Source organism: Pseudophryne corroboree, chromosome 3 (assembly GCF_028390025.1).
Source record: "Pseudophryne corroboree isolate aPseCor3 chromosome 3, aPseCor3.hap2, whole genome shotgun sequence".
Lineage (NCBI taxonomy): Eukaryota > Metazoa > Chordata > Amphibia > Anura > Myobatrachidae > Pseudophryne > Pseudophryne corroboree.
In genome coordinates this window covers 774,531,266-774,541,719 of record NC_086446.1, presented here as the reverse complement: position 1 = coordinate 774,541,719, position 10,454 = coordinate 774,531,266, and positions in this window count along the sequence as shown.

Sequence of the window (10,454 nt, the reverse complement as noted above, 5' to 3'; positions counted from 1 at the left end):
ACACCTCACAATATTATTTTTAGTCCTAAAATTTGCACCAAGGTCGCTGTGTGAGTAAGATAAGCGACCCTAGTGGCCGACACAAACACCGGGCCCATCTAGGAGTGTCACTGCAGTGTCACGCAGGATGTCCCTTCCAAAAAACCCTCCCCAAACAGCACATGACGCAAAGAAAAAAAGAGGCGCAATGAGGTAGCTGTGTGAGTAAGATTAGCGACCCTAGTGGCCGACACAAACACCGGGCCCATCTAGGAGTGGCACTGCAGTGTCACGCAGGATGGCCCTTCCAAAAAACCCTCCCCAAACAGCACATGACGCAAAGAAAAAAAGAGGCGCAATGAGGTAGCTGTGTGAGTAAGATTAGCGACCCTAGTGGCCGACACAAACACCGGGCCCATCTAGGAGTGGCACTGCAGTGTCACGCAGGATGTCCCTTCCAAAAAACCCTCCCCAAACAGCACATGACGCAAAGAAAAAAAGAGGCGCAATGAGGTAGCTGTGTGAGTAAGATTAGCGACCCTAGTGGCCGACACAAACACCGGGCCCATCTAGGAGTGGCACTGCAGTGTCACGCAGGATGTCCCTTCCAAAAAACCCTCCCCAAACAGCACATGACGCAAAGAAAAAAAGAGGCGCAATGAGGTAGCTGACTGTGTGAGTAAGATTAGCGACCCTAGTGGCCGACACAAACACCGGGCCCATCTAGGAGTGGCACTGCAGTGTCACGCAGGATGTCCCTTCCAAAAAACCCTCCCCAATCAGCACATGATGCAAAGAAAAAGAAAAGAAAAAAGAGGTGCAAGATGGAATTGTCCTTGGGCCCTCCCACCCACCCTTATGTTGTATAAACAAAACAGGACATGCACACTTTAACCAACCCATCATTTCAGTGACAGGGTCTGCCACACGACTGTGACTGATATGACGGGTTGGTTTGGACCCCCCCCAAAAAAGAAGCAATTAATCTCTCCTTGCACAAACTGGCTCTACAGAGGCAAGATGTCCACCTCATCTTCACCCTCCGATATATCACCGTGTACATCCCCCTCCTCACAGATTATCAATTCGTCCCCACTGGAATCCACCATCTCAGCTCCCTGTGTACTTTGTGGAGGCAATTGCTGCTGGTCAATGTCTCCGCGGAGGAATTGATTATAATTCATTTTAATGAACATCATCTTCTCCACATTTTCTGGATGTAACCTCGTACGCCGATTGCTGACAAGGTGAGCGGCGGCACTAAACACTCTTTCGGAGTACACACTTGTGGGAGGGCAACTTAGGTAGAATAAAGCCAGTTTGTGCAAGGGCCTCCAAATTGCCTCTTTTTCCTGCCAGTATAAGTACGGACTGTGTGACGTGCCTACTTGGATGCGGTCACTCATATAATCCTCCACCATTCTATCAATGTTGAGAGAATCATATGCAGTGACAGTAGACGACATGTCCGTAATCGTTGTCAGGTCCTTCAGTCCGGACCAGATGTCAGCATCAGCAGTCGCTCCATGCTGCCCTGCATCACCGCCAGCGGGTGGGCTCGGAATTCTGAGCCTTTTCCTCGCACCCCCAGTTGCGGGAGAATGTGAAGGAGGAGATGTTGACAGGTCGCGTTCCGCTTGACTTGACAATTTTGTCACCAGCAGGTCTTTCAACCCCAGCAGACTTGTGTCTGCCGGAAAGAGAGATCCAAGGTAGGCTTTAAATCTAGGATCGAGCACGGTGGCCAAAATGTAGTGCTCTGATTTCAACAGATTGACCACCCGTGAATCCTTGTTAAGCGAATTAAGGGCTGCATCCACAAGTCCCACATGCCTAGCGGAATCGCTCCCTTTTAGCTCCTTCTTCAATGCCTCCAGCTTCTTCTGCAAAAGCCTGATGAGGGGAATGACCTGACTCAGGCTGGCAGTGTCTGAACTGACTTCACGTGTGGCAAGTTCAAAGGGCATCAGAACCTTGCACAACGTTGAAATCATTCTCCACTGCACTTGAGACAGGTGCATTCCACCTCCTATATCGTGCTCAATTGTATAGGCTTGAATGGCCTTTTGCTGCTCCTCCAACCTCTGAAGCATATAGAGGGTTGAATTCCACCTCGTTACCACTTCTTGCTTCAGATGATGGCAGGGCAGGTTCAGTAGTTTTTGGTGGTGCTCCAGTCTTCTGTACGTGGTGCCTGTACGCCGAAAGTGTCCCGCAATTCTTCTGGCCACCGACAGCACCAAATTCAAGGTATGTGCAAAACATGGGACGTGCTGGAATTTGCCCATATTTAATGCACACACAATATTGCTGGCGTTGTCCGATGCCACAAATCCACAGGAGAGTCCAATTGGGGTAAGCCATTCCGCGATGATCTTCCTCAGTTGCCGTAAGAGGTTTTCAGCTGTGTGCGTATTCTGGAAAGCGGTGATACAAAGCGTAGCCTGCCTAGGAAAGAGTTGGCGTTTGCGAGATGCTGCTACTGGTGCCGCCGCTGCTGTTCTTGTGGCGGGAGTCCATACATCTACCCAGTGGGCTGTCACAGTCATATAGTCCTGACCCTGCCCTGCTCCACTTGTCCACATGTCCGTGGTTAAGTGGACATTGGGTACAACTGCATTTTTTAGGACACTGGTGAGTCTTTTTCTGACGTCCGTGTACATTCTCGGTATCGCCTGCCTAGAGAAGTGGAACCTAGATGGTATTTGGTAACGGGGGCACACTGCCTCAATAAATTGTCTAGTTCCCTGTGAACTAACGGCGGATACCGGACGCACGTCTAACACCAACATAGTTGTCAAGGCCTCAGTTATCCGCTTTGCAGTAGGATGACTGCTGTGATATTTCATCTTCCTCGCAAAGGACTGTTGAACAGTCAATTGCTTACTGGAAGTAGTACAAGTGGGCTTACGACTTCCCCTCTGGGATGACCATCGACTCCCAGCGGCAACAACAGCAGCGCCAGCAGCAGTAGGCGTTACACGCAAGGATGCATCGGAGGAATCCCAGGCAGGAGAGGACTCGTCAGAATTGCCAGTGACATGGCCTGCAGGACTATTGGCATTCCTGGGGAAGGAGGAAATTGACACTGAGGGAGTTGGTGGGGTGGTTTGCGTGAGCTTGGTTACAAGAGGAAGGGATTTACTGGTCAGTGGACTGCTTCCGCTGTCACCCAAAGTTTTTGAACTTGTCACTGACTTATTATGAATGCGCTGCAGGTGACGTATAAGGGAGGATGTTCCGAGGTGGTTAACGTCCTTACCCCTACTTATTACAGCTTGACAAAGGGAACACACGGCTTGACACCTGTTGTCCGCATTTCTGGTGAAATACCTCCACACCGAAGAGCTGATTTTTTTGGTATTTTCACCTGGCATGTCAACGGCCATATTCCTCCCACGGACAACAGGTGTCTCCCCGGGTGCCTGACTTAAACAAACCACCTCACCATCAGAATCCTCCTGGTCAATTTCCTCCCCAGCGCCAGCAACACCCATATCCTCCTCATCCTGGTGTACTTCAACACTGACATCTTCAATCTGACTATCAGGAACTGGACTGCGGGTGCTCCTTCCAGCACTTGCAGGGGGCGTGCAAATGGTGGAAGGCGCATGCTCTTCACGTCCAGTGTTGGGAAGGTCAGGCATCGCAACCGACACAATTGGACTCTCCTTGTGGATTTGGGATTTCGAAGAATGCACAGTTCTTTGCTGTGCTGCTTTTGCCAGCTTGAGTCTTTTCATTTTTCTAGCGAGAGGCTGAGTGCTTCCATCCTCATGTGAAGCTGAACCACTAGCCATGAACATAGGCCAGGGCCTCAGCCGTTCCTTGCCACTCCGTGTGGTAAATGGCATATTGGCAAGTTTACGCTTCTCCTCCGACAATTTTATTTTAGGTTTTGGAGTCCTTTTTTTTCTGATATTTGGTGTTTTGGATTTGACATGCTCTGTACTATGACATTGGGCATCGGCCTTGGCAGACGACGTTGCTGGCATTTCATCGTCTCGGCCATGACTAGTGGCAGCAGCTTCAGCACGAGGTGGAAGTGGATCTTGATCTTTCCCTAATTTTGGAACCTCAACATTTTTGTTCTCCATATTTTAATAGGCACAACTAAAAGGCACCTCAGGTAAACAATGGAGATGGATACTAGTATACAATTATGGACTGCCTGCCGAGTGCAGACACAGAGGTAGCCACAGCCGTGAACTACCGTACTGTACTGTGTCTGCAGCTAATATAGACTGGTTGATAAAGAGAAGATGTCTATGTAACTATGTATGTATAAAGAAGACTGAAAAAAATCCACGGTTAGGTGGTATACAAGTATGGACGGACTGCCTGCCGAGTGCAGACACAGAGGTAGCCACAGCCGTGAACTACCGTACTGTACTGTGTCTGCAGCTAATATAGACTGGTTGATAAAGAGAAGATGTCTATGTAACTATGTATGTATAAAGAAGAATGAAAAAAAACCACGGTTAGGTGGTATACAATTATGGACGGACTGCCTGCCGAGTGCAGACACAGAGGTAGCCACAGCCGTGAACTACCGTACTGTACTGTGTCTGCAGCTAATATAGACTGGTTGATAAAGAGAAGATGTCTATGTAACTATGTATGTATAAAGAAGAATGAAAAAAATCCACGGTTAGGTGGTATTACAATTATGGACGGACTGCCTGCCGAGTGCAGAGACACAGAGGTAGCCACAGCCGTGAACTACCGTACTGTGTCTGCTGCGACTGGATGATAAATGATATAAAAAATATATATATATCACTACTGCAGCCGGACAGGTATATATTATATATTATATAATGACGGACCTGCTGGACACTGTCTGTCAGCAGAATGAGTTTTATTTTTATAGAATAAAAAAAAAAAAACACACAAGTGAAGTCACACGACGAGTGTTTAACTTTTTCAGGCAATCACAATATAAGTATACTACTAACTATACTGGTGGTCAGTGTGGTCAGGTCACTGGTCAGTCACACTGGCAGTGGCACTCCTGCAGCAAAAGTGTGCACTGTTTAATTTTAATATAATATGTACTCCTGGCTCCTGCTATAACCTATAACTGGCACTGCAGTAGTGCTCCCCAGTCTCCCCCACAATTATAAGCTGTGTGAGCTGAGCAGTCAGACAGATATATAATATATATAGATGATGCAGCACACTGGCCTGAGCCTGAGCAGTGCACACAGATATGGTATGTGACTGACTGAGTCACTGTGTGTATCGCTTTTTTCAGGCAGAGAACGGATATATTAAATAAACTGCACTGTGTGTCTGGTGGTCACTCACTATATAATATATTATGTACTCCTGGCTCCTGCTATAACCTATAACTGGCACTGCAGTAGTGCTCCCCAGTCTCCCCCACAATTATAAGCTGTGTGAGCTGAGCAGTCAGACAGATATATATAATATTATATATAGATAATAGATGATGCAGCACACTGGCCTGAGCCTGAGCAGTGCACACAGATATGGTATGTGACTGACTGAGTCACTGTGTGTATCGCTTTTTTCAGGCAGAGAACGGATATATTAAATAAACTGCACTGTGTGTCTGGTGGTCACTCACTATATAATATATTATGTACTCCTGGCTCCTGCTATAACCTATAACTGGCACTGCAGTAGTGCTCCCCAGTCTCCCCCACAATTATAAGCTGTGTGAGCTGAGCAGTCAGACAGATATATATAATATTATATATAGATAATAGATGATGCAGCACACTGGCCTGAGCCTGAGCAGTGCACACAGATATGGTATGTGACTGACTGAGTCACTGTGTGTATCGCTTTTTTCAGGCAGAGAACGGATATATTAAATAAACTGCACTGTGTGTCTGGTGGTCACTCACTATATAATATATTATGTACTCCTGGCTCCTGCTATAACCTATAACTGGCACTGCAGTAGTGCTCCCCAGTCTCCCCCACAATTATAAGCTGTGTGAGCTGAGCAGTCAGACAGATATATATAATATTATATATAGATAATAGATGATGCAGCACACTGGCCTGAGCCTGAGCAGTGCACACAGATATGGTATGTGACTGAGTCACTGTGTGCTGTGTATCGCTTTTTTCAGGCAGAGAACGGATTATAAAGTAAACTGCACTGTCCTCACTAGTAAACTCTCTCCACTCAGTCTCTACTCTTCTACAGTAACAGTACTCCTCCTAGTCAGCTCCAGTAAATCTCTCTCAGTCTCTTATAATCTAAATGGAGAGGACGCCAGCCACGTCCTCTCCCTATCAATCTCAATGCACGTGTGAAAATGGCGGCGACGCGCGGCTCCTTATATAGAATCCGAGTCTCGCGATAGAATCCGAGCCTCGCGAGAATCCGACAGCGTCATGATGACGTTCGGGCGCGCTCGGGTTAACCGAGCAAGGCGGGAAGATCCGAGTCGCTCGGACCCGTGAAAAAAAACATGAAGTTCTGGCGGGTTCGGATTCAGAGAAACCGAACCCGCTCATCTCTGCTATTTTGCCATATGGACAATACACTGGTAGAACTACTAGAAACTGGCTTAGCCAGTAATTTGGATGTACTATATGTATTTATATATATATCACTCAATATACTAATTATACAAACAGTATACTATTCTTAGGTTTATGACAAAAACGACTGTTAATAAAATAATCATATAAATGTTTATATTTTAGTGTTCCCCCGATGAGTGTAATAATTGGTGATTTTCCATATATAATAACAGTTTGTGATCCTCTGGGGACAGTGGTTTATTATAACCTGCAATATAGTATATGGTAACGCGCAGTCTCAGTAAGAATAAGTGAGCAGCGCGTTTCCATGGTAACTGAAGACATTCTCTATTAGCCCTCCAGCTGAGGTATATGTTGCCAGGGTAACGGATGGAGTTTCCCGCCGCGTCATTATGTGTGCGCCGGGGCGCCTTGGAGTGACGCTTCGTCTACACTCTGGATATGGGAGTGATATTGTCAGCCTCCCGCCGTGTCACTGTGCTCACGCTGGGGCGCGCTGGAGTGACGCGTTGTTTACCTTTGGATGCCGCGTCACTCTTGATGCGCCCCAGACGTGGCCAGATGACGCGACGGGACGCGATCCGGCCGTGCTTCTTGATCCAGATGGATCCGGTATTAAACTAAGGAGGAGGCGGGGATCTTATAAGAGGGCTAAATAGAATATGTGGAGATTATCCCTGCGTATACCTTCATTATGAATGCAGTCTGAGAAAATCAGGTATTTATCCATGTATTACATTGGACATATTTTTGCATTGCAATCAGTAGTCATGTGACCATACTATATGAACAATTGTTCTTGATATATGCTTAGCTTTTATATATATATATATATATATATATATAAAATATATTGAGCATTGTGTAATAATGCAAGATGTAATATGAGTTTTTGGGGGTCATTCCGAGTTGTTCGCTCGCTAGCTGATTTTTAGCAGCATTGCACACGCTAGGCCGCCACCCTCTGGGAGTGAATCTTAGCATAGCAGAATTGCGAACGAAAGATTAGCAGAATTGCAAATAGAAAATTCTTAGCAGTTTCTGAGTAGCTCCAGACTTACTCACAAATAGCGATCAGTTCAGTCAGTTTCGTTCCTGGTTTGACGTCACAAACACACCCAGCGTTCGCCCAGACACTCCTCCGTTTCTCCAGCCACTCCCTCATTTTCCCTGACACGCCTGCGTTTTTTAGCCAACGCCAGAAAAATGCTGAGTTACCACCCAGAAATGCCTCTTTCCTGTCAATCATTTACTGAACACCAGTGCGACTGAAAAGCGCCGCAGAAGCCACAGCAAAACTGCTAAGTTTATAGTAAAATAACTAAGCGCATGCGCTCTACGTACCTTGCGCATGCGCAGTAAGCGACTAATCGCAGTATAGCGAAAATCGGCAACGAGCGAACAACTCGGAATGACCCCCTTTGTGTCTGTCATTTTTGGTCATATTATGAGTTGAGCGGGTCAGATCCAATTTCACATGCTAATGAGCAGCCATACTGCTAGGGTTTAAAAACCTTCATTAACAGTATTGATAACACCTTGAAAAAGTTGCGTGAATGCAACGAAACGCGTTGCTGATTGCTGCTGCACGTGCCTACTCCCGCGGACACACACTAACAGAAGACCGAGAGACCTGGACCAAGCCCCCCTACCATCGTTGTTGGACATTGCATAAGGGATTTCCCCACGTGACCATCTTTTGCATCTTTTCATCAAGGGACTGCTATTTGCGGGAAGCTGGACCACTTCAACACCTTGAATACGCCGATGCTAACTATTATTCACGGTTGTCAACTATATAGGTCCATACGAGACTTTCAAGGGGACTGTCTAAAAGGAAGAGGTCACTTGCTTTATTTCTGTTCCTCACATCCTTCAGGTTGGGAACAGCACTACATACAATATTTTATTGATACATTTTAAACCATAGTTACAGTATTTTTACAACAGTTTTTATTTTAATTTCTGTTTTATTATATATATATTGTTGTGCTATATGAATTATTCATGCTATTAAACATGTGTATTGTAATGATCTGCTCTTCCCATATGTGACCAATAAGCGCTACACATTTTATTGTTTCTTTGAACCTCTGCAGACTTGTGTCTGCCGGAAAGAAAGACACAACGTAGGCTTTAAACCTAGAATCGAGCACGGTGCCCAAAATGTAGTGCTCTGATTTCAACAGATTGACCACCCTTGAATCCTAGCAAAGCGAATGAAGGGCTCCATCCAAAAGTACCACATACTTAGCGGAATTGCTCCATCTTAGCTACTCCTTCAATTTGTCCAGCTGCTAAAGCCTGATGAGGGGAATGTCCTGACTCAAGCTGGCAGTGTCTGAACTGACTTCACGTGTGGAAAGTTCGAAGGGTTGGAGAACCTTGCACAAGACGGAAATCATTCTCCATTGCGCTTGAGTCAGGTGCATTCCCCCTCCTTTGCCTATATCGTAGGTGAATGTATAGGCTTGAATGGCTTTTTGCTGCTCCTCCATCCTCTGAAGCATATAGTGTTGAATTCCACCTCGTTACCACCTCTTGCTTCAGGTGATGGCAGGGCAGGTTCAGTCTTCGGCATGCGGTGGCTGAATGCCGAAAGTGGCCCGCAATTTTTCGTGCCACTGACAGCATCTCCTGCACGGCCCTGCCATGTTTCAAAAAAATTCTGCACTACCAAATTAATTGTATGTGCAAAAGATGGGACGTGCTGGAATTTGCCCACATGTAATGCATGCACAATATTGGTGGCATTGTTTGATATCGCAAATCCCCAGGAGAGTCTAAGTGCGGTATGCAATTGTCCGATGATATCCCTCAGTTTCCTTAAGAGGTTGGCAGCGGTGTGCCTCTTACAGAAACCAGTGATACACAGCGTAGCCTGCCTAGGATGAGTTGGCGTTTGAGAGATGCTGCTACTGGTGCCGCTGCTGTTGTTGCTGCGGGAGGCAATACATATACCCAGTGGGCTGTCACAGTCATATAGTCCTTAGTCTGCCCTGTTCCACTTGTCCACATGTCTGTGGTTAAGTGGACAGTGGGTACAACTGCATTTCTTTAAGACACTGAGGACACTTTTTATGATGTCTCTGTACATTCTTGGTATCGCCTGCCTAGTGAAGTGGAATCTAGATGGGATTTGGTAGCGGGGACACACTACCTCCATCAGTTCTCTAAGTCCCACTGAACTAATGGCGGATACCGGACGCACGTCTTAAACCAACATAGCTGTCACGGCCTCAGTTATCCGCTTTACAACAGGATGACTGCTGTCATATTTAATATTCCACGCAAAGGACTGTTGGACAGTCAATTGCTTACTGGAAGTAGTACAAGTGGTCATCCAACTTCCCCTCTGGGATGACGATCGACTCCCAGCAGCAACAACAGCAGCGGCAGCAGTAGGCGTACTACTCAAGGATCCTCCGGAGGAATCCTGGTTAGGAGAGGACTTCTCAGTCTTGCCAGTGACATGGCCTACAGGACTACTGATGTTCCTGACTGAGGAGGAAGTTGACGTTGAGGGAGTTGGTGGTGTGGCTTGCAGGAGCTTGGGTACAAGAGGAAGAAGGAATTTAGGTGTCAGTGAACTGCTTATGCTCTTACCCAAAGTTTCTGAACTTGACAATGACTTCTGATGAATGCGCAGCAGGTGACGTATAAGGGAGGATGTTCCTAGGTGGTTAACGTCCTTACCCCTACTTATTATGGATTGACAAAGGCAACACATGGCTTGACACCTGTTGTCATGATTTGCAGAGAAATAATTCCACACTGAAGAGGTGGCTTTTTTGGTATTTTGCCAGGGCATGACAATGGGCTTATTCATCCCATGGACAAAAACTGTCTCCCCTGGTGCCCGATTTAAACAAACCACATCACCATCAGCATCCTCCTTGTCAACTTCCTCCTCAGTGCCAGCAACACCCATATTCTCATCCTGGTGT